The 25,340-nt window shown below is 47.6% G+C and overlaps 1 protein-coding gene across 1 annotated transcript in view; it reads right to left on the bottom strand.

The window, feature by feature from the left end:
• Positions 1–24,344, bottom strand: part of BRINP2 (BMP/retinoic acid inducible neural specific 2) — a 141,722-nt gene extending 117,378 nt beyond the window's left edge. The window contains exon 1 of the mRNA XM_084848181.1: positions 23,547–24,344. The gene's annotated coding sequence lies outside the window, so the exon portion shown is untranslated. The remainder of the gene's footprint in view (positions 1–23,546) is intronic.
• Between the last annotated feature and the right edge of the window lie 996 nt (positions 24,345–25,340).

Genomic DNA, 25,340 nt, shown 5'->3' with positions numbered 1-25,340 from the left:
CCCTCTGGCCCTCTCTTCTCCCCGCTCCTTCTTGTGGAGAACTCTCCTCCTCCAGACTCCCTTTCCTAGGCCCACTGCTCCTCTTGACCGGCTGCCTCCTCCTTTCCTTGTCCCCACTACATTTCCTTAAATGCCCCCTTTCCCACAAGCCTTTTCCTCCTGCACTGACCCTTTCCTCCAGTCCAGCTTCTCAGACCACCGCCTGCTCCTCTTCCTTCCCTCAGCAATCCCGACTCTGAACCCCCTGTCCTGATCCCCTGCCCTCCGCTGCTCAGTCTGACTGTGACATCATCACTGCTCAGCCACTGTGACATCAGCCCAGCCAGTCAGTGCCAAGAAGCGACTATATATTAAGGCTTCTCTGCCTAGGTGCAAGGCCCCTGCCATCCAACCACACTAGAAGTAACCCCTGTGGAAAAAGAGGTTGGCTGTTCAGATGGTATAAAGCTTTAGAACACTTCATGATGATGTATGTGAGAGAAAAAAAACAGTCTCAGATATAGCACTTTTGTCATGTTAATACATTTACAAAGTTTATCCTACTTGCATTCAGGTCAGTATTTTTCAGTCCCCAAAGCTATGCGTATTTTTCTGATTCTGCAGAAGCATGGAGTGAGGCATCAGGCAGCGAACTCTGAGCTCTCACTCTTTTTTTTTTTAAATCATGACATTTTATTTTATTTTGAAATAAGGTTAACAAAATAAAGGGAACAAAAAGAAGTAGAAAGTGCATAATAATAAATCACAATGACTAAAGAAACAAAGGAATTCACCCATTATAAATCTAAGTAGGAGCTCAATTTCTAATGAAAGTAAAATTGCAAGTTCTTAAGCCTTAGCTGCTCTAATATTAGCTGCTTTAGGATGTTCCGGGGGAGAGGCCAAGGGAAGCAAACGCGAGTAAGGGAGCTCCGTGGTGCCCTTCCGCACAATTTTCTGCATTTCGCGCGACACACCTACACACGGCCGCCGACACACTAATGTGTCGCGGCACACAGTTTGGAAAGCTCTGCTCTAGGAGATACAATTAAAACATAGGAAATGGATCCTCCCACAGAAAAAGGGATGCCATGGTAATCTGACAGATTTTATTTCTGTGCCAGCTATTATCATTCCACTGCTGTGAACAATTATCCCAAACCCACCTCATATCCAAGTCTATCTGGTTTTACTTTCTGAGAAAAAAAAATCCCACTGGTTGACAGCTGCACGTGCAAATTTTTGCACAAGCTTGTCTGAAAAGAAAAATGGCGGTTGGATGTGGAAACTCTTGTGCAAGCTAATTTGGGGTTTAAGAATCATTGTGGGATGTGCTTTTGGATGTGCATCCCCTTGACAGCAATGGAGTAGGTAGATCACACTGTGCACTTCTGAAAGCAAGGTTATCCAAGAAACTCCACATATTCGAGACCATGGGGTGAAAAGCAGAAAATTCCCTTGATGTGTCAGTTTTCAGACATCCCTTCCCTTAGCATTTTTTGTATAGCTGCTCATCTGCCCAGAGATCTGGTTGTTAGAACAAGACTATCACCCTGGATTATACATAAGCGTCAACAAAAGTGGACCAAATATCCAAATAGGTGCCCATTGGAACTATCACCCTGGGTTGTATCTGGGCCTAAGGCGTTGGCTTAAGCATTACAAAGCCCAAACCTCTGCTGGACAGATATGGAGCTTCCGTGGGCTGGACTGGGCCCATGGGCTGGAAGTTCCACACCCCTGTTGTAATGGTTTGAGGCTGATGTGGGTTAGGGGTGCCAGGGCCCATTCCGGAGATCACATCTGTCTTTCCAATAGCTCTGTAGCTGTGAAAGGCGATGCAAGCACAGCTTCTTCCATCCTATATTTCCTTCCTCTCCCACTTGCTGGAGGAAGTAGGACTCTCATTCTGTAGCATATTTTATTATTTATTTATTTATTTATTTATTTCATTTCTATACCGCCCAATAGCCGAAGCTCTCTGGGCGGTTCACAAAAACTAAAACCAAACAACACACAATAAAACAATTTAAAATATATAGAACATTAAAACCACAATATAACAATACAACCACAATAAAACCTAGCAGCAGTACAGGAGTTTAAAATACAGATTTAAAACAGCAAAGATAAAAATTTAGAAAGCTAAAATGCCTGGGAAAATAAAAAGGTCTTCACCTGGCGCCGAAAGGAGTACAATGTAGGTGCCAGGCGAACCTCACTAGGGAGCTCATTCCAGAGCCGGGGTGCCACAACAGAGAAAGCCCTCCTCCTAGTAGCCACCCGCCTCACTTCCTTTGGCAGGGGCTCACGGAGAAGGGCCGCTGATGATGATCTTAAGGTCCGGGCAGGCACATATGGGAGGAGGCGATCCTTCAGGTAACCTGGCCCCAAGCCATTAAGGGCTTTGAATGTTAACACCAGCACTTTGAATCGGGCCCGGAAATGGACTGGCAGCCAGTGCAGCTGGAAAAGTACTGGCGTAATATGAGCTTGCAGGCCAGTCCCTGTTAACAATCTTGCTGCCCTATTTTGGACCAGCTGAAGTTTCCGGACCGTTTTCAAAGGCAGCCCCACGTATAACGCATTGCAGTAATCCAGACGAGAAGTTATCAGAGCATGGATAACTGTAGCTAGGCTATCTCTGTCCAGATAAGGGCGTAGTTGGTATACCAGCCTAAGCTGATAAAAAGTGCTCCGTGCCACTGAGTTCACCTGTGCCTCAAGTGACAGTTCTGGATCCAAGAGCACCCCCAAACTACGAACCTGATCCTTTAGGGGGAGTGCAACCCCCTCCAGAACAGGTTGAATATCACCTAGCCGGGCAGACAAACCACCCACTAACAGTACCTCCGTCTTGTCTGGATTGAGTTTCAGTTTATTAGCACTCATCCAGTCCATTACCGTGCCCAGGCACTGGTTCAGAACAGCCACTGCCTCACCTGGTTTTGATGAGAAAGAGAGGTAGAGCTGGGTGTCATCCGCATATTGATGGCACCTCAGCCCACACCTCCGGATAACCTCCCCCAGCGGTTTCATGTAGATGTTAAACAGCATGGGGGATAGAATAGAGCCCTGTGGAACCCCATGGCACAATTGCCATGGCACAGAGCAATAATCCCCCAGCACCACCTTCTGGAATCGGCCATCCAAGTAGGAGCGGAACCACTGTAGTGCAGTGCCTCCAACTCCATAGGAGCATAGGAGGCAGAAGGACCAGGGGAAGCTCTCAAATTGCCACCCATGGGACCCGTTCTTAACCCATACCGATGCAACAGGAGAGACTGCCGTTGCTGCATTTCAAGCCCCATTCCATCCAGAGTAATGTCACTCACCCTCCTCCTGCATAGAAATATAGTCCCACCCCCCACGGGCTTCGGCAGATGGGAGGCAGGATGGCACCTGGGAACAAAAAGGGCAGAAGTTGCAGTGGTGCCACTTTCCTGAAGCATCAGAACTGCTAAAGCTGTCTGGATTTGCAACCTGGCAACCCTGTGGATTGGGGGAGCGGGCCAGGAGAAGGCACAGCAAAATCACCTTTCCCTGCAGCAGAGCTGTGTAAACAGAACAGGTGTGACCTCTGCGTTGCAAACTGGCCATTCTAGGTGTGGGCTGGAATACAAGGATCCAGAAGCAGAACCTCTTGCCTCAAGGGGCACAAGAGTAATTGTTCCACAGTAGCCGTGCGGGAGAACTAAAGCTCTGAGTGAGCTGGTATAAATTCACCTGCTGCACTATAGCTAATGGCATGTATTGTGCTCCCCTTCTTCTTGAAAGTTGGGTTTCCAGCCCATTGCATGTCCAACAAGGTGTCTGGCCCCTGGTTAAAGCATTCTTAATTGACTGCAAAAGCTGATTCAGGAAATGAATGTAGCATGACAAAAATCAATGCTAATCGCCCCAACAATTAGCTAATGCCTTAATAATTGGAAATCCAGGCAGTGCCTTGGTGTACTGTATGTCCCCAGGGTTGTCAGTGCCGCCAGCTTCAGAAAGGAAGTGGGATCATGACTAGCTTTCGGAGGGGTAGAGCTTAGCGCTGTCCAAGACTGATAATCTTGCCTGAAGTCTAAAAATTGAGGAGAATTTAGAGATCCTTTCCCAGGAGAAGAGTTTGAGGAATTATAAAGGAAGCAAAAGCTTTTGATAAGAATCCTCAAAATTGTCTCCAGCTTCAATTTGGAGGTCCCTGCCAGGGCTAAGCTAAGACATTTTCGTGCCTAAAGCCCCAATGTGCACACAAACATTAATGTGCAGCATAATCCCCTGGGAGGGTCTCCTGCTCCAGCCCCATTGGAATGAATGGGAGCTACACAATGAAATGGTGGGTTGTGCCCCAGTCAGAATAGCCTTCCCCTCTACCACCTTTAGTGGTGTTCCAAATCTGCTGCCTGAGGTGGCCACTTTACCTTGCCTCATGGAAGAGCCAACTTGGTGTCTTCCAGAAGTGAGAGCAGTAGAGCTCTTGCATAGCTCCCCTGCACTTCTGTAGGGCTTGTGCAGGAAAACCCCCTGATGGTTGTGACTTTAGCCAGCATGGAAGCACCCTTCAGCCACTTTTCCATGATAGGATCCGGGAACAGGAGGACATATGTGAAGAAAGCAACTGCTTAGGCAGGGCTAACTGTCTGGGTCTGGATGGATGGGAATTGTATAGGAAAGGTCCACTCAATCAGTCCTGCCTGCCCTGTTCTGCCCCGATGAGGCTCTGAGCTCTCAGGGAAGCAGGCTATGGTTGTGGTACCTCTTTCACCAAGTGGCATAGTGGCAGATGCAGTAATTCTGTTTGTTGAGATCAGGTTTCAGTAGATAAAGCAAAGGTAAGCTTGGACAAAGTGAAGTCTCAGGCAACAAGGCCCAGACTTGGCTGATAGAGCACAAGCAGGCTAGGATTAGGCACAGCTGATCAGGATCTTGGACAGATCACTGGCTGAAGGTTTCTTACCTACAGCATGGGGAGCTGTTGCTTCAGCAGGGTGCAAAAGCCTTACAAAAGTAGGCCAGCCTAAGTAGTGCAGTGAGCTGTGCCCCCCCTGAAAAGCTCCCTAGGATCTTAAAGGGACATTGCCTTATTCAGTAGCCATTTGCTCTTACAGTGAGGGATTTGATGGGGGAGAGTCCTCTGAATCTGATGAGTCCAGCAAATCCGTATCTTCTGGCCTGAATGTAGCTGGAAAAAGGACATGAGAGCCAGTGTAGTGTAGTGGTGAGAGTGACGGACTGGGAGCCGGGAGATCCGGGTTCTAGTCCCCACTTGGCCATGGAAGCTCACTGGGTGACTTTGGGCCAGTCACAGACTCTCAGCCCAACCTACCTCACAGGGTTGTTGTTGTGAGGATACAACGGTGAGGAGGAGGATAATGTAAGCCGCCTTGAGTTCCTTGCGAGAGGGAGAAAGGCGGGGTATAAATGCAATAAATAAATAAATAAATAAACATGGAGACGCCTCCTCTGCGCTTGAGTGGGGGAGAAGGAGTTTGAAGCTGTCAAACATGACACTACCCACCTAGTTGCACCATTTGTGCATAATGCCCAGCCATGTAAGACAACGTCATGGAAAAACAGCTCCCACACAGCTAGAGCTGTGTCTAAAAGGCACCTGACAAGTTCACTTTATAGGACTGTGCTGTGGTGTTGAGAACCGACCAGAGTTCATGAAGGGTATTGATGGAGAGTTATGGTCAAGAGAAGAGTAAACTTTTAAGGACAGGATGAATGAACTGGGTAAATAAAATTCAGAGGGTAGTTATCGTCTTCATTTCACTTGCTAGAAGACACCCCACCCCAAACCAGCATTCACCATCTTCCCCCGTGCTCCTTTCCCCCATTGTGCCCCCTCTTCTCACACGGAGTTCTTTCATCCACCATATTATAAGCACTCAGAAAACACTAGAAAGTATGTATGCCAGGCACATTAAAGATATGTTATTAGGTTAGTGACTTCAGTACCACTGGATGTATTACTTTTTGTATTTGTCAAAGAAAAAGTACACACACACACATATTAAAAGCACCATGAACATGTTCCTATTTTTAAGTTGTTAAGGTAGAATTTCTCTCTTCCCTGGGTGACTTTTAGGAGCAGGTAACCCAAGCCTATTCATGACTAGATATATGAAACCGCCTTTTACCAAGGCAGACCACTGATTCATATAGCCCAGTACTGTCTACACCAGGGGTAGACAAAATGGCACCCATGGGCACCACTGTGCCCCCAGACACCTTTCTATGCACCCACTGCAGTGCCCTAGCCCTCTTGCCTTTTTAAAGTTAATTAACCAATTTCCTTACCAGCACTGGGATTGCATCAAAGCAAAGTGAGATGGGGGGGGGGGGAGAACTCCTGTCACTTCTGTCTGTTAAGCTGTGGTGGGTGGGGGAGTGTGTATGGATGATCTAGAGTGAGAAAGAAGAAGAGATTGGGGGAATGAGTTGGCTGGGGTTGCGGGGGGAGAAAAGGGGTTTGCCTTCTTTGAAACAGCTTTCTGTTGGCATTGAAAACTGTGGGTTCAAAGGAGTTGTGGAGTGTGCTGGGACTCAGACCCGACTCTGCCTTGTACTCAGGCTTTTGGTGGATTCCTTGTCCTTTGTTCCCATGGTACCCATTTCGTGTTGGCACCCAGGACAGTTTCTTAAACTGCCAGATGTGCCCATGGGTCTACTCTGACTTGCAGTAGCCCTCCAAGATCTTTAGGCAGAGTCTGTTTTTGCCTAGCCTTGTGACTTGAGAGCCTTTTTCACTGGAAATGCCACAGATAGAACTTGGAAAGTATGTTCTCTGTCGCTGGGCAATGGGCTTTCACTGCACCTTTTTGGCTTATTACGATCAGTGGATGGTGCTATGTGTGTGTCATAAGGGACAGCAGTGCTACAGTGCCTTCCTTCCCCAGTAATTCCGCAATATGTCTGAAAGTTGGACCTTCTCGGTGGCTGCCCCAAGGCTTTGGAACTCCCTTCCCAAGGAGGCGAGAGTGGCACCCTCCTTGATTTGTTTTCGCAGGCATGTAAAAACTTTCTTGTTCTGGCAGGCCTTTGGGGAGAGCTAGTCTGGACCTGTGAGAATAGGACAGATGGATACTATATTTCTTGTTGTCTTTTAACGTTTTGATATTTTATTCAATTTTAATATTATTGATGATTTAATTATATTTTTAACTTTTGTATACTTCTATTTATATGTTTTAATTGTACAAGTTTAATGTTGTAAAGTGTCCCAGTAGTAGGAAAAGGCGGGATATTAATGAGGATGAGGATGATGAGGGATGAGTCAACAACTGGTACGTGCAGCAAGAACATTTCTACAGGAACTCTTAAACAGGTGCAGTTGGAGGCGATGTGGTTGGAATTTGACCTCCTCCTCAGATCTGGCTCACAAACTGCAAGGCTTGTGCTTCTAAATTGCCTAGAACAGCCTCCACCAACCTGGTGCCAACAGCCATGCTGGCTGGGGATGATGGGAGTTAAAATCCGGCACATTTGAAAGGGACCAGCTAGGGGAAAGCCGCCTCAGAGAGTTCACAGGCTGCTTGCTTATTCATTGCCTTTGTATTTACTTTTTCCTCTCCAGTTTATAATCCTCCTCTCCATCCCCCTGAAATGAATCGCTGGCTAACCGTCCTCCTTATTGCTCAGTTCTCCTCATATATATCATCTCCCAAGGAAGCGCCTTCAGTCGGGGAACCGTTAATCTGACTTGCCTCTAGGAACTCCATGCTTGGTAATTAAGAGACTAGGCCTGGCTCAGCTGGGATTTCATTGGTCCAATAAATGTTTGATCCATGCAATGATGATGGACTCATCAATTCTCCAGAGTCTGGAGGAGCGGGGGCACAACCAGCCTGTAATATGAGACTACGGAAAATCATAATACATTTAATCACAAAGCCCTTCAAGAATCCTTTTCCACTAAGCACCTCCACTCTTCTGAACATGTTTCATGTACTTTTGGGACATACGTTCATAGTAAAGACATTTACATTGACTTTGCCAGAAGAGCCTCTTCTACCCTAAAGTTTTCTAACTAGTAATTTCTACATTACACTCCCCATTCTACACCTGTGGGGTAGAACAAGCAAATCTTTCATTTTTGCATCATCTTACCCCTGCGGCTCCATTAGGAAATTCTATAATCAAATGCCTCCAAGAGAATTCTGGAATTAAAACTGAGATCCCAATGCTTAATACCGCCCAGTATAGTTTTCTGACCCAGGGCTAATAAAAGTGTATCATCTCTGAAGTTTGCCAGATGAGAGACAATTAGAAATAGATCATTAGTACCCTTTTATGGATTAGAAAGAAATCCAGGCAAGGAGGTGTCAATGTTAAATCTAGGGTTACGACTTTAGTAGAGTATCATAAAACTATTAGGACAGATGGGCCATCAGATAAGTGACCAAGATGCCTCATCCCAGACCGTAAATAGGTAAGAAAAACAAGCTCACAAGACAGGATGATGTCAAGGAAATAGGTTTGTGTCAAAAACATACCTGTAACATGTCAAAGAAAGCTAAAATGTTGGGTAAGTATGTTGATATGTGCATTAATCTCGATAAGAAGCTTCAAAACTTGATAATCTTATTTAGACATATGAAGATTTAAAGTAGACAAGTTATCTTTGGAAGTCTTTGATAAGAAATATAAACTGTAGTAAAATAGTTTGGGCATGTTTTATAGCATCCAAAAAGTATGTAAAGGAGACTCAGCACATGCAACAGTGGACAGCTACCCCCAACTTGTTGCCAGTAGAATCAACCTGGTGAGCTTGAGAATGACTGTCATGGAGAACTAGCAAATGTCCTTGACTCTGCTTAGAAGCCTTGCTTAAGAATGATGTTGGATGTTCCATGTGTTTGAATTTATGCATGCATAAGCCCTTGTATTTAGTACTGTTATGCTAATACTTTGTAGTAAAAGACATAAAGACAAATCTTGTCTAAGTGTTTCTTAAGAACTAGAATTCTGTATTACCCATATCAGAGTGAAGGACTGAACTGGCTCTAGATGTTATCTGGTTAAAAGACTGACTATATACACAGTAGACAGGTGATAAGTTGTTGCCAACATACAGACAATATAGTCTGAGAGAATCTCTGAACCAGGGCACATGCCACACCTGCTCTCCGCCACCCCCAGAGCAGGCACAGAGGCTAATTAAGAGTGACTGTGCATTTTTAAGGGTACTATGGCTGAAATGCCAAGTTTTCAGATAAACTGAAAAAATCCTGCTGTCTGCTGCTACTGTCAAATGCCATGTGTCTCTGATTTTCTCTTCTTCCACTACTGGTGGTTGAATGTGCTTTACTATGCAGGCCCAGGGCATGAGAAGCCACAACAATGTCAGGTCTGCCTGGCTTGCTGCCCTCACTAAGCCTCTGAGCATGAAAATATTACATGTTGACTTTATTTTTTAATAAAATTGTTGACATGTCACAGAGCCTTCAGTGCCCAATTTGTGCCCCTGCCCAGGTTGCACCCAGGAGCAGGAAACCCTTATTGCCCCCCCTCCCCCACTTATTGCACTATCAAAGCACTTGGTTCTTCGTAGGGCAGTTCAGTAGGTACAAGCAGGGCTTTCGCTAGGACACTGTAAACACTGTCTCCATCCAAGCACAGCAGTATGGAGATGGCACAATCTATGCAAGGGCTGATAGTAACATGTTACGGCTGGACAAAGGAAGATGACCCTCTCCTTAGGCCTTTGTATAGCTTAATAGCTAAGGACTGAATGTTTCGTAGCTGTGATGGTTGGTGGTTGTCTCAGATTACTGGCTTTGCAGGTCAGACCTACTGAGCCAGGGTAGGGGCTGAAACCAGCATTAGGTCTTGGTGGGGTGGAGGCAAGGACGAAAATGCAGAGCAGTTCACATGCAGCCATTCTAGATGAATGTCTGCATTTTTGCAGATGAGTTAAGCTCCTCCGGTTGTTTGTTTGTTTGTTTGTTTGTTTTGCAGTTGGCTGAAAAGAAGCAGCCACAGTGGGTGGGGCCAGGGGAGCACTAAGCAAGGCAGTTAGTTGTTCCAAACAAATGAGTTTGTTTAGAGTAGCCACTATTTGTGGTGAGTCTCAGCACTGGAAGCTGACACAATAGAGCTCCCAAGGAACCCAGCTATGAATTAGGACTGCCCCAGGGTGTGTCTCACCGTTGCCACGGACTCATGACGTGGCCTTAAGCAACCCATTTCGCCCTCCCTCCATCTGCAATATGGCCTTAATGATATGCATCACCCTTCCGGAACTGGTGTGAAGATGGCGTCAGCATAATATCTGCAAAGCATTCTGAGAGCTGTGAAGTGCTCACAGAGGCTCCGCAGGTTCCTGAGCCCTATGACCGGGGGAGGATTGCTGTGCCAAAAATTAAGACGCGCCTTAAGGAAGCCTGGGCAGAAGGGGAGAAGAAGGCCATCCATCGGCAGAGGAGTGCCATTTGCCTAAGGCTGCAGACTGGTCCGAGCAACCTCCCCGTGGACCTCCGGTTTCTGCCTCATCCGGAAGGCACCATTCCCAAGCAAGCCCATAATATTGTATTTATTTATTTCATTTCTATACCGCCCAATAGCCGAAGCTCTCTGGGCGGTTCACAAAAATTAAAACCAAACAGCACACAATAAAACAATTTAAAAGCTATAGAACATTAAAACCACAATATAACAATACAATCACAATAAAACCTAGCAGCAGTGCAGGAGTTTAAAATACAACAACGCCTAGACACGCACAGCAGCCAGTCAGCACGGACTGAGAGGAGAGACTGACCCCTGCTGGCTGGCAAAAGCCGTGGCATCATGCGGCAGCTCCGGCTTTTCGGATGAGGCGTCCTGAGACCCAACTAAGCTTGCAAGACCGGCTGGGATCACAGCGCGCGGCTCGTGGCCTCGGGCGATGGAACGCGCCCTGTAATGTGGTAGAATGCATTTCTCAGCGGAGCAGCTCGTATGTATTATTAAAGGGAAGAGAGGGGCTGCGCGTTGCTTCAAGAGCTGGAAGCCCGTCTTGGCAACAGGATTCAGTTGTCTTGGAAAGTGGGGAGGTTCCGTTTGTTAAAATGAAAAAAAGCAATGAAGTTGTGCCTTTCAGAAAATCCCCAAAAGTATTTATTTATTTCATTAAGTTTATATTCCTGCCTCTTTGCCTAAAATGGCACTCAAGGCAGCTAAAGATAGCAAAATACAAATAAAAACAGAATCTCAGTTCGGACAGGAAAATGACCAGAATTAATTTGGGAAAGAGACTGTGGTATAATGCAGCCTTCGGCAACTGGCAGCCTCTAGTTGTTATGGACTGCAACTCCCATCATGCCATGCTGGCTGAGAATGATGGGAATTGCAGTCCAACACAACTGGAGGCCACCAGGTTGAGGAAGGCTGGCGTACTGGAGAGAACATTGGAATAGGGAGGTCTGGGTTCAAACGCTGCAGGGTCTTGGGCAAATCACTTTCTCCAAGCCTACCCAAACTGACAGCCACAGAAGCTAGTGGCTCCAATGTCCATGGGGCAGTGAATCTGCTCTGGGTTTCAGTCAGAACTCTAAAGGAGCTGTTTAGCTCCTTTAGAGTCCTGGCTGACTCTGACTGAAACCTGGAGTGGACCCACTGCCCCACTGAAATTGGAGCCACCAGCCTCCACTGCTGACAGGGTTGTTGTGCTGATCAAATGGGTCAACCCCATCCTTGGGGGAAAGACAAGATCCCAGTGGCCCACTGTTTTTCAGCCCTCATTTCCCCTTCTTTTCCTGCCCCGGCCGTTTGCTCCTCCAGCTCTACTGCTGTTAGCCAAACAACAGCAGTCTCATGCTCTCTGACAGTACTGTTCCTGTTGGAGCACGTTCTCCGTAGCTGCCCCCAATGCATGGAACACCCCCTCTGAGCATGATACGGTGCTGCCGCTTCCTTCATTTTCACAAGGCCTTTGGCTTAATTCCGTAATCTTCTCCTCTTACCTGTAATGCATCTTAAATTCCTGTAGCTGCATTTGCTCACATTTATCCCTCCATACCCACCTCTCTCTCTCTCTCTCTCTTGCTCTCGTCTTTCCCAGCGTCAGTTTTAGATTGTAAGTTCCTTGGGGCAGGGTGCTGCCTACTTCTTGCTTGCTTCCAGGCCGTGTGCACTGATGGCACTACATGAATTGTAATCATCGTGATGACAAATAAATTTTGCAAATCTGCATTCTTTGTTCTGTTTCTTGATTTGATTTCAGGAGGTTCAGTCCCTGACATCTCAAGGGAGCACTGAGGAAAAACCTTTTTTTCTGAAACTTCTGGTTTCAGAATTTCTGGAAGATTTAGAGCTTTACACTAAAATACGCCAATGTTTTTGGACTTTTGGCCTGGCCCTTTTGCCTTCCACCCTCCCGCCCACCACTGGAATGCAGACTCTTGAGAGCTTCTCTGAACTTTAATTGGGCCCCTGTGCTGAAAGAGGTTCCCCACCCCTATATAAAGAATACTGAGCGGGACGGACCAATCTCTGAGAGTAAATGGCATGCTCCTGCGTGACGTTTTGATTGCCCAATTTTGTTTTGTTTGCACCATTTGCAATTTGTCTAGAATTAGGACACCTCATGTTCAGTTCAGCACATCTGGGTTTGGCAATAAAATTGTAAGGTTATGCTGGCAAGGGCTGAGGAGAGTTGCAGGCCAAAACATCTGGCGGGCCACAAATTGCTCATCCTGCTGCAAGGGATGTGCATACTCATATATCCATAATTTTGACAGAACTTGCACAGCGGCCATTTTGGCAAGCTAGCACAGAGAAAAGGGTACCTGCCTTTTCGCAGGTCACTTCACCAACTCCTACACAAACCAGATCTAAACATCTAGACCTCTTTCACCCAGCACTAATCACTGTGCAGCTTCTCCTAGAAGCCTTCAGCAAACAGAATAAGTCTTGCAGGCAATGTCTGAAGCTGCTATCCCAAATGCCTCCTCTTAGGCTGACCCCAGTCTATCTAGCTCAGATACAGAAGGCTCCTTTGTTGACCTCTGTAACATTTTTCTGCCCTCGCCCCAATTCTCCCCCCCATAACAACACTGAACAACCTGTATAGAAAAAGTGAGAAAATCCCTTGGCATACATTCATTCAATGAGCTTTACAACAACCTTGCGAAGGTAGACTAGTACTAGCATTGCCCCCACATGGTGGGCGGGGACTGAGAAAACAATGGCTTGCCTAGAGTCACTAGTAGTTTAGGTGGGGTTTGAACAGGAATCTCCTGTCTCTTACTAGCAGCTGCAGGGCTAGTGGAATGTCATCAGGGGACACACACCCCACCCTTCTTCCATGCCACAGTGCTGATAAAAATCCCTTGGCACACCTGCTATTAATTGTTATTTTAAGAAAGGCCACGGCAGCAATTGATATGTTTACTGTCCTCGGTATATTTGGATAAGGGCCTCATACTAAAAATCAAACTCATCCTTTTCATGTGGGTTTCCGAATATGGATTAGTTACCTAGTTACCGCTTCACACTCTCTTATATATTTACAGCCACGTAAGATAACAAGTTGCGAATGCGTGCTTTCTCACCCATACTATCAATGTGTACTTTTGGGCGAAGTAAGCACACTTTTGCAATGGACCCTGGAGCGGTGCCTTTAGCAGTGGCTTGATCTGCAGATATTAGCATGCAAAAATATTTACTTCCGTGCTGCAAAAAGCTTCACGTGTTCCTTTGTGCAATCAGGCTTCTGTTAAAGACAACAACTGTATGCCAGACAGACTGTTTTTTTCTGGTCAGTTGGCACCCCTAGATGAAACAGCGATTCTAGTCCACGTTAATTGTCATTGTGAATATGGACCCTGGGCACAGGAGGGCAGAGAGTGTTGTGTGGCATTAGATTTGGGGGAGGGGCAGAACCAGCTCAGCAACAGGCTTATTGAGCAAAGTGGGATCTCTCTGCATCAGTTCCTTACTGCAGAATGGGAACATCGCAGGAGCCTACACTGCAAGGCTGCTGTGAGGCTAAGCTTTCGGTCCTGGGCACACTTTCAAAGGGATACATCCTACTGAACTTAGTGACTTACTTCTGAGTAATAGGACTGGGCTGCAGCCTGCATATGAGAGAACAGGCCTGTTGCTGGCTGCTCCTGAAACGTGGGGATATGATGGGCTGCACAGATGCAAGGGGGAGGGATGCCAAGGGTGTGGAGAGGGCAGCGCGGCACATCACCTTCCCTCCCTGGCCTTGCTCTTGTTTGCGCGCCTGGGAGCATCCAGCCCCCGGGGCTTCCGCAAGGGGACCGTTGGCTCTGCAGTGAATTGCTGGCGCCTCCTGTGAGAGGACTGGAGGGAGCCGGGTGACGCAGGAAACTAGCTTATTATTTTGCCCTCTGGCTATGCTCTGTAAACATCTTGTTATGAAGGCAATGGCGTTTCTCAGAGGCTTTTCAGCTAGAGAATGCCAGATCATTTAAATACCAGCAGCCTGCCCTGGGGAACACTGAGGGAGGCTGTCCGTGCTTCTTCCAGGGCTGATCGCTGCCAGCAGAGCATGCCAATAACTTGAATTCAGGCACCTGAGCAAAGGCAGTTGAGGGGCTCACAGGCATCCTAATTATTATGAATTATGTTTGTGACCCATCCTTCCTCCACCAAGCGCAGGGGGGCGTACATGCTATCCCTACCCCTATTTTGTCCTCACAACAGCCCTGTGAGGCGAGTTGGGCTGCAAGATGGCATAACCTTTCTAATGGAATAGGGATTTGAACCAGAGTCCAAGTCCAACGTTCTAATGCTCCCTTCCCCAACCTGGTGCTGTTTGGGGGATGCTGCGAGTTGTAGTCCAACCTATCCGGAGGTCACCAGATTGCTGCTCCAATGACTCCTTCACAGTAGCTTCCCCCATCTGGACAGGGCTACCATTTAGGGAGGGCAAGAGAGATCACGCGCACACTTCAGATCCCATGTGACTATTCTTCAGGAGCATCAATATTTCTAATCAACTCAGTGACTATTGCTATAAACAGTTAAAGGGGCCTTTGTAGTAGTTACACTTGGCCATGTTACAAACAGAACAGCCGCCTTTGATACTGGCCTTTGGAGAGCTGATTCGTCACAGTGGCCCTGCACAGACGTAACACTGGCGCCCTGCGAACCATGGTTTGCAACTCAAGGACCAGCTCAGCAATGCACCAGCTCTCCCCTCTTCATGAAGCGGATGCCCTTCCCTTCCCAGCACAGCAGACTTTGGCTTCACACGTGTACCAATGCCACAGCTAATAGGGGCAGAGAGGGTAGTGATTTTTCAGGGACAAATAACTGAAAATAGGGGCACGTTGGAGGGTATGGCAGTGGTGCTTATGGAAAGAGAAAGTTTCGATAGCTATTGCAAACAAGTGGGAAGAAGGGGGAATTTGCTCCGAAGAGGAAAGGGAAGGGAGCATGGGTTCCCAATGCTGGCTCCTACATGATAAACCATGGTTTATAAGGAGCCAGTGTTATGCCTGCCCCAGGGCTATACTTCTACATGAGTTTTTATGTTCCAGCAATATGTGTGGAGAAGATTGTTCAGAATCTAGTGCAAATTCATTTGCAGTCCCAGAATCTGGACTGCAAATTCATTAGAAGAAAATCAAGTTTCTAGCCCTCATACTTGCAGAGACACATAAATGTGTAAAATGATACAAAGTCCCTCAAAAGGCTCCAGTTTTCAATCATATTACTCATGTAACCCTAATTTGGGTTTAAATGTATTTATCCCTTTATCGCTCTCTGCTCCCTGCTGTTAAAAGCTGTCAAAGTCATGAGATTCAAAATAAACACAACTTAATGCAAATATAAAGTTCCTTTTATGCATGATTTGGGTTTGGGGAAGAGAGTGTAGAATATTATAGTTGTTGTAGTTCAGTCGTTAAGTCGTGTCCAACTCTTCGTGACCCCATGAGCCATAGCATGCCAGGCCTTCCTGTCCTCCGCTCTCTCCAGGAGTGTGCTCAAGTTCATATTCATTGCATCGGTGATGCTATCCAGCCATCTCATCCTCTGCTGTCCTCTTCTCCTTTTGCCTTCAATCTTTCCCAGCATCAGGGTCTTTTCCAGGGAGTTTTCTCTTCGCATTAGGTGGCCAAAAAATTTGAGCTTCAGCTTCAGTATCTGTCCTTCCAATGAGCACTCAGGGTTGATTTCCTTTAGGATTGACTGATTTGACCTTCTTCAGGGGACTCGTAAGAGTCTTCTCCAGCACCACAGTTCGAAAGCATCCATTCTTCAGCACTCAGCCTTCCTTATAGTCCAGCTCTCACAGCCATACATTACTACTGGGCAAACCATAGCTTTGATTAGACGGACCTTTGTCGGCAAGGTGATGTCTCTGCTTCTTACTATGCTGTCTAGGTGTGCCATAGCTTTCCTCCCAAGAAGCAAGCGTCTTTTAATTTCATGGCTGCAGTCCCCGTCTGCGGTGATCTTGGAGCCCAAGAAAATAAAATCTGTCACTGTTCCATTTCTTCCCCTTCTATATGCCAGGAAGTGATGGGGCCAGATGCCATGATCTTCATTTTTTTAATGTTGAGTTTCAAACCAGCTTTTGCACTCTCCACTTTCACCCTCAACAAGAGGCTCTTTACATCCTCTTTGCTTTCTGCCATTAGGGTGGTATCGTCTGCGTATTGGAGGTTGCTGATAATTCTCCCAGCAATCTTAATTCCGACCTGTGATTCATCCAACCCGGCATTTCTCATGATGTACTCTGCATATAAGTTAAATAAGCAGGGCGACAATATGCAGCCTTGTCGTACTCCTTTCCCAATTTTGAGCCAGTCGGTTGTTCCATGTCCGGTTCTTACTGTTGATTCTTGATCTTCGTACAGGTTTCTCAGGAGACAGGTAAGGTGGTCTGGTACTCCCATCTCTTTCAGAATTTGCCACAGTTTGTTGTGATCCACACAATCAAAGGCTTTAGCATAGTCAATGAAGCAGAAATAGACGTTTTTCTGGAATTCTCTTGCTTTCTCCATGATCCAGCGAATGTTGGCGATTTGATCTCTAGTTCCTCTGCCTCTTCGAAACCCCGCTTGTATTTCCGGTAGTTCTCGGTTCACATACTGCTGAAGCCTAGCTTGTAGGATTTTGAGCATCACCTTGCTGGCATGTGAAATGAGCGCAATTGCACGGCAGTTTGAACACTCTTTGGCATTGCCCTTCCTTGGAATTGGAACGTAAACTGACCTTTTCCAGTCTTGTGGCCACTGTTGAGTGTTCCAAATTTGTTGGCATATTGAGTGCAGCACTTTAACAGCATCATCTGTTAGGATTTTAAATAGCTCAGCTGGAATACTGTCATCTCCGCTAGCTTTGTTGTTAGTAATGCTTCCTAAGGCCCACTTGACTTCACTCTCGAGAATATCCGGCTCAAGTTCAGTGATCGCACTTTTATGGCTATCAGGGACATTCAGATCTTTCCTGTACAGTTCTTCTGTGTATTCTTGCCACCTCTTCTTAATCTCATCTGCTTCTGTTAAGTCCCTGCCTTCTTTGTCCTTGATCATGCCCGTCTTTGCACAAAACGTTCCCTTGAGATCTCCGATTTTCTTGAAGAGATCTCTAGTCTTTCCCATGGTATTGTTTTCATAGATTTCTTTGCACTGTTCATTTAAGAAGGCCTTCTTGTCTCTCCTTGCTATTCTCTGGAAATCTGCATTCAGTTGGGTATATCTTCCCCTTTCTCCCTTGCTTTGCGCTTCCCTTCTTTCCTCAGCTACGTGTAAAGCCTCATCAGATAGCCACTTGGCTTTCTTGCACTTCTTTTTCTTTGGGATGGATTGAGTTGCTGCCTCCTGAACAATGTTATGGACCTCCGTCCATAGTTCCTCAGGCACTCTGTCTATCAGGTCTAAACCCTGAAATCTATTCCTCACCTCCACTGTATATTCATAAGGGATATGATTTAGGTCATACCTGAATGGTTTAGTGGTTTTCCCTACGTTCTTCAATTTAAGCCGAAATTTTGCAATAAGAAGCTCGTGATCTGAGCCACAGTCAGATCCAGGTCTTGTTTTTACTGACTGTATAGAGCGTCTCCATCTTTGGCTGCAAAGAACATAATCAATCTGATTTCGATATTGACCATCCAGTGATGTCCATGTGTAGAGTCGCCTCTTGTGCTGTTGGAAAAGAGTGTTTACTATGATCAGCGTGTTCTCTTGGCAAAACTGTATTAGCCTTTGCCCTGCTTCATTTTGTACACCAAGGCCATGCTTGCCTGTTATCCTGGTTATTTCTTGACTTCCTACTTTAGCATTCCAATCCCCTATATAAATGGTCTCTGCATGTTTAGCTCTTCCTTGTCCCTTTCCACTTCTCTTGTGTTCAGTTCATATATTGAGAGCACAAAATCCAACAGCAGGTTCTCCTGAATGACCTCCATTGTCATGAATAGGAGTTCTCTCGCACTGCTCCCATTTAGTTCAATGGGACATAGACGGTAGAATTGCCTAGTGGCTTGGGTCCCAAAATATATAATACAGTGTGTGTGTGTGTGTGCATATGTGTTTGTGTGTATGCGCGTAAGTGAAAATCGAACAGCACCTTGTTATTGTTATGATTATTGACATCTTGGGCTGACAAGGTCAACTTGACAGTGATTTTTAGACACTATTGCGCTATTATTATCCAGATGACACCTTGCACAGCTTGATGAGCCAGACTATTTACGACTGGCAAGAAACCAACGCTTTAAGAAAAGACTGCTACACACATTACATTTTGCCAGATTTTACCATATTATTATTTTAACCCACCTTATATTTTACCATATTAAGGGTGCAATCCTATGCATGTTGAGACAGATGAAAGTCCTACAACTCCCAGCATTTCATAGCTGGCTGGGAAATGCTGGGAGTTGTAGGCCTTTCTTCTGTCTCAGCATGCATAGGATTGCACTCTAAGGGTGCAATCAGTTCCCACCTCTCAGGCCTAGTCACTAGTTCTACACTCTAATCAGGAGTGGACAGCCTGTGGCCCTCCAGATGTTAATGGGTTACAACTCCCACCACCCCTGACAACTGACTGTGCTGGGTTGATGGGAGTTGGAGTGCCACAGGTTGTCCAGCCTTGCCCAAAGTTACCATTGTTATAAACCATGATGGGCCTCTATACTAGCTAAGCAATTCATTTGTGAATGTGTCCACAGGCCTTTGGACCTTGCTGGATGTGGCTCCCCACCTCCTGAAATGTAAAATTGGACCCATTTGGTCCTTTTATCAAGAAATAATTACTATATCATCTTAAAGTAAGGATGGTACTAGAGATAGTAGACCCAAGCAATCATCTGTCAGGGAGACATTAGTGCACTCTTTATTACATCTTTGATAGCAGAAGCATCCCCCGAAGCATTTTCCCCCTACATTTAAACTCAACGTGCATTTTATTCTTCTGCCTGAAAAGGTGTACTTTTGAAGTGTGTAAGAATGATCCATCCACCCCACAATGGATCCCCCTCTCCACATGTTATTGCTTGAGTCACTTATCTGCATGTGCCTCCTGACCGGAGGACAGCAAGTCCAGACAAGTGACTCCCGCAGACACACAACAGGCAGCCCCTCTGAGCTGGGGTAGGTTGTGAGTGGGAAGAGATATCTGCTGCTTCTCTGGATCTGGAGTGCCTGAATGATCCAATCAGACCCAGTGCAGAAGCGTGGCAGAATTGTCCAATATAAAGTATGATTAGAAGCAGTGAACTAAGCCAAGCTGGGGCAGGCAGCTCCCTTTGTGGATGGTTAATTTGTGCTCAGAGGAGTTGTCCATTACTGAACGTATTTATCTTGCATGGCCTCCTCTTGCTCCTGGTGCAGCACCACTGCGTGTCACATGGCACACAGTCCGGGAATTCCTGAGTTAGGGGGAACGGAAGCAAAGGAGGATGGGGCTCCTGAACCTTTCCCTGGGTGGGAGAGGGAATTTTTGCCGGAGCCACTTGCCATTCAAGGGTAAGAGGAGCCTCATTTGCCAGAAATCTTTCTACTATGTGACTATTAAAGGCATAGGAGCCCTCTCCTCTTTTGCCTTGGGTTCTCCTCCTGCTGCTTCTAATGCTGATGGACAAACCACACAGCACATTTGGCAGATGGGACATTTGTCCCAGGTCCTGGATCAGTTTTCAAGCCAGGATGGGAGGAGGAGCAGTAAGAAGCCAAACAGGAGAAAGAGCCAGAGGAAGAGCACTGAACTGAATGGATGAATGCATGCATGAATGAATGAAGAGATGTCTGTGGGTGGGTCATGGAAAAGATGGGGTGCATAACTGGATGGTGATACATAAAATCACACTGGGCAATCCTATGTAATTTTGAGAAGGATGGCAGCTACTCTTGAATAAACTAATGCTTTGTGCACAGGACTAGGTTCAACAACGTACAAGGAAATATTATACTGTCCCCAGAACCACCAAGGAACCTAAATTCTTGCCCCACTATACATATCTATGATGAATAATTACCTATACCGCACTATTAATGTGCAAGGGTCTTATGAGCCGGGGGTTGTTTATCCACAATAGAACCCTACAAGGTAGCCTGTTAAGGAATTAATTTTACAATGAAAATTACCTTCTTACAAATGGAGAAAGGGCGAGAGAGGCCTGATTTGTTCCTGGCCATGACAGGATTTAGACCCAGCTCTTCTGTCTCCAAATATAACACCCTGACCATTTTTGCAATACAAATCCTACAGTTATTTAGAGAGAATGACCTGTAATACCTAGGAGGGTTACCAACTATTTTATCAACCCCCATGCCTATGTTAAAACTCCGGGCCTAAATTATCTCTGTCACTGTATAGCTCTACCCTGATATATACTCTGTTCACACTGCCATAATCTATTTCAATCTCTGATGACCTCCCCACCCCCCAGGAAGGGCTCCTGTGCCTTTAGCAGTGGCATAACAGACAGAAATTCAGCAGCTCAACCTTTCTCCTATCACACCATCTCCATGCTGAGAAAGCAACACCTGTTGAATTTCTGCCAGTCATGAAGCTCTTAAACCTTCAAGAGCCCTGCCAGAAAGCAAGGACTAAGCCTTATTCCATCTCTGATTTTCACTGTCTGCCACACACATCTACTCTTAGGTAGCCAAAGAAGCAGGCAGCTGAAATGTCTCTCTGACATCCACCAACTCCCCACCAGGTCCTTGCATTTCTTAGTCACAGGGTGCCAGAGCTCCTGCTTTGAGAAATCCTGGTTTATAGGGCATTTAAACTTGCCCTCTACTCACAGCCACACAGCAGATCTTTGTAACCCACCCGCATTTCCATTAAGAACATACTTAACGGAATGAATGGATTGAAGGGAGGGAAAACAACCACTCAACACCACTGCAAGCACTCATGCTTAACAACGATCTAATGAATTAATTGAAAACATCCTTTGGAACTGGCTAGATCTATGTAATTATGTGTACTTTATTGTCCTTTCCCATTCGTCCCCTCCAAGAGAGGAAGGAAGGAGGCAATCCACATTCCAATTAAGTCAACAGCAGGACTTTGATCTTAACAGGTCTGGGTGTTGTACTTAAAAATATGTCCACTTGGGACCACTTCACCAATTACACTTTTAAGTGTCAGCCTAAGATGTGCTTAGTGGGCATCTAAAGTGTGATTGCATCAAGCAAATATATCATACAGGTGCACTCATCAGGGAGATATTGGCTACGTCTCCCTGTTGGAGTGTCCGCTTGGTGGCAAACCTGGGTTTGCCTCTTTGTAAGGTGTAAAGTGATCTTCACATGAAATGAAATAAGAATTCCTGGTATGGCACTGAGCAACCCAACTAAGAAAAGCACTTCCATGAAGTCCAGCAGTGTGCCGGCCAAACACTATTTGAAATATTAACCTCAAAACAGATATTTCCCTATAACCTCCAGAAGTTCCTGTTTACATTTGGATACTGATAATTTGTGCATGGTTTTTTTACTGACACAGAACAGTTGATTCCCAAAATACAAGTTCAGAACTGAAAAATCTAGGATAACAACTTCGTTGCTCTCTTATTCTTTTTCCACAACTATATAGGGCGAGTGTGTTGATAAACTCCAATGTCAGGTACAAATTCAGTGTAGGTTATAAAATATATACGTTTCAAAAGGGCTGCAGCCAAATTGCTTATAAACCATGCGCAATGCTCCTCCATAGAATTAATTATTATTATTTCCCTCACACTGTGGCTGTCGGAAGGGTGCCATCCTCAGGATAACAGCAGCCTTCTGAGATTAGACCCAGGATTCTGCCTCAGCTGGGGCTCTGATCCCCTCGCTTGCTAGAGTTGGGATTCAAGGGTTGGTTTTATTTGTAAACTGCAAGCGTTTTGGTCTTTTACACCTCCAGTCACATGGAGAGCTGTGTAAGAGAATGGCAGATGGTTATTTTAACTGGAAGCAGAGATGTGAATGGTTCCCAACTGTGCAGCCAGCAAAGAGCATTGCAGGTTGGGTGGGTGGGATATCAGGTCTCTGTCTTCTGAGTTAGAAAGGGATGATTACAAGGTGCTGGGGGGGGGGTGTTGTTGCAGCCCCCAAATTGAAAACGTGGAACTTTTGGACTGCATGTTCCTGCTGTAATAGCCAGCTCCCTCCACCCCACCCCATTGCCATTTAGCCAAACTCCCATCGTGATTTGTTTGGGAGCTTTAGGAGATAGGCAGAATTATCTCAACAACCAAGGGTTGTTTCCCACCTGGAAATCACATCCTTGGGATGAGACATCCTTACCCCATCAACCCAGGTGGGAAGGGAGGGGCTGCAGTTACTTCGTGTGGTGAGGGAAATTCACTCTGCACATGCTCACCAGAACTCTTTATGATTACATGTTCCAGGGCTGAGCCAGTCTGAAGCCCTGGTTGGAATTAAGTCCTGCTCACTGCCTGCTGGCAGTGCCTGCTGCCTTCCTGCCTTCTCTTGGCAGGTACACAGACTCAGTCTTCAAACTGAGGATGGCTCAGGTGTTTATAGGGTGGAGTCACACAACACCCCCCTTCCCTACAAACACACACAGATTCCCTCTGAGTGCTGGTCTAACTTGCCTCCTTCCACCCGCAACCATGTAAAACATCCACTGCGAAGGCAGAAAAGGGTTAGGATGGATGGATGCCAGCTAATCAATCACAGCAGCTAACAACAGAATCAATCAACCGGTATGTTGCCCATCACCCCCCTGCCAACTGCGGTCCAATCCCCACCAAGACCGGGCACTGTGTCAACGGTCCGCCTTGAAAGGACTCCGAGACCATATTGGTGCCGCTGTACGAGAGCCCTGCCTTCAACCTTCGTGTTAAGGCACAATCCATCAGCGCTCTCCCGTAGGGCTTCGCCCTCGCCCACACACACTCCCTGCCTGATATGTGGCATCTCCAGGCACTTCACATGGCATGGCCCTACGAATTCAGCAAATGTGACTCCCTGCCAAATTCACCAAATGTGACCCCCCCACACACACACCCACTTAGCTCTCCCTTGGGGGCAGCAACAGGCACGTTGGTCGGGCTTGCATTAGGCAGCCAACCCAGCCGCCTTGAGAGCAGGCTGCATTGTCCAAAGGGCAGCTGCCAACGAGAGTGAACAGGAACTTTGGAGACTTACCTGCCCCCAAGGCTTTAGGGATGGGGAAGACGGCTGCCGCCCCGAAGACGGGCTCAGATGGGCTCCAGCAAGCAGCTAACTCCACTGAGCAATCCAGAGGTGGCCAGAACGCTCTTCTCGGGAGACCTGGACGCCAGCACCCCGGCGCTGCTTTAAGGCCTTCCTGGAGAAGTTCCCTGCGATGGGTGGACGGGTGAACGGTGTCCCTGGGCCAGCGCCGCTTTGGGTCCTCGCCTGCACAGGTTCCGCCGTGCCATCTGCCGCTCCGTTGGACGGACGCTGCCCACCACCATCCTTACTGGCACGATTCCCATAGAGCTTGCATGGGAGGCTGGTGGGGGGAGGAAAGAAGCCACGCTGCCTCTTGCAGAGGGAGAGGCGAGCGGGATTCAGAGGGACAGAACACGCGGCTCCCCCTCTTGCCCTGCCTGCGCGTTCCCTCCGAGCCCAGCCCTACCCGCGGCAGCCCGTTTCCTCGGGGCGGGAAGCGGGACCCAAGCCGAGAAGGGGCCCTTCTTGGGGGGCATGGTCCGCCCTCTGCCCGGAGGAGGTAGCCACGCTCCTTGCCCTCTGGCTAGCGTGGATGCCCAGCGCCCGGCAAGGCGAGCGCCCCAGCGCCAGGGTGTCCCTCGCGGGCCATGCTGGAGAGCTCGGATCCGGGCCCCGCTCTTGCCTTTTCCCGGTCCTGGACGCCTGGGGCGCGGGAGCTCCGCTCCGTCTCCCTACGTAAGGCAGTGTCACCTGCAGGTCCCCTCGCGGAGAGTGCCTGAAAGATAACAATGCTACTTGCCTCCCTCCCCGGGCTCCCTCCGTCGGCGCGGGCATGCAGATCTCTCCGCCAATGGCAGCCTGGCTTGTACTCCCTGCACGTCCTTGATTGGCCCAGGAGCCTGGTGCAGGCGGGGCGGGGCGCGGCTTGCCTTGGCCGGGGGTCTCCTCCGGCCCTGGCTAAGAGCGGAAGCGTCGCTGCCCCCGATCTTGCCGCCTCCTGCTGCTGCGGCGGCGGCGGCGGCTCTGAGAACTTCTGCCTCCCTGCTGGCTTTCCTTTGGTGCGGCTGGTCTGCGGATCCGGCGCAGAGGAGCGTTGGCCGGGGCTGGGGAGCGCAAGGGCTGGAAAGGCGAACTCGGGCAGAGACGGGAGAGCGCGACACCGCGGAGGCATCAGAAAGCGGGGCGGGGGATTGGGGAGGGCGCCCCGCGAGGGGTCTGCAGCTGGTCGCTGCCTTGCAACCTCTTGCTCCTGAAATATTTAAACCGATCGTGCTTTGGAAATGAGCCCAGAGCAGAGAGGCGAGCGAATGAGGCGAGCAGCCAGACGGACAGATCTTTGCAGAGAGACAGGGAGCGGAGCGGGGCGGGGGCGGGGGCTGGGGGGGGGGAGAAACTGTTAGCTTTCCGGAGGGAAAGCAAGGCAGCCAGGGCAGGGGGTGTCTGTCCAAGGTTAATGCTCAGAGTTACTCTGGATATGGCCTCGCCCCTCCTTTTTGCAGGGGGCCCGACGGCACAGTACATGCCTACACCTCCTCCCCTATCCAGCACATTCAAACACCATGTCTGTCTTTCCCCACAGACAGACTCCCATAACCTCGTGCGCACGCAGGCACACAATCAGCCATAAGTAAAGTGAAACACATGCCTGACTCTCCCGTAAAGATTAAGGGGGCCTTAGAAGGGGTTAACTCTGACTGGATCATGCCTGTAATCTCTGACACCAATTCATGCCACCCACTTTTCAGCAAATCCATTCAAGTGCAGCCCGTTCTAAGAAGCTTTCTGGTTAGATCTCTTCAACCC

Source organism: Heloderma suspectum, chromosome 4 (assembly GCF_057233095.1).
Source record: "Heloderma suspectum isolate Gila_16-S chromosome 4, 16-S_ref, whole genome shotgun sequence".
In the NCBI taxonomy this organism is placed as follows: Eukaryota; Metazoa; Chordata; class Lepidosauria; order Squamata; family Helodermatidae; genus Heloderma; species Heloderma suspectum.
The sequence above is the reverse complement of the archived record's forward strand: the minus strand, read 5'-3'. Positions and strand labels throughout refer to the sequence as shown.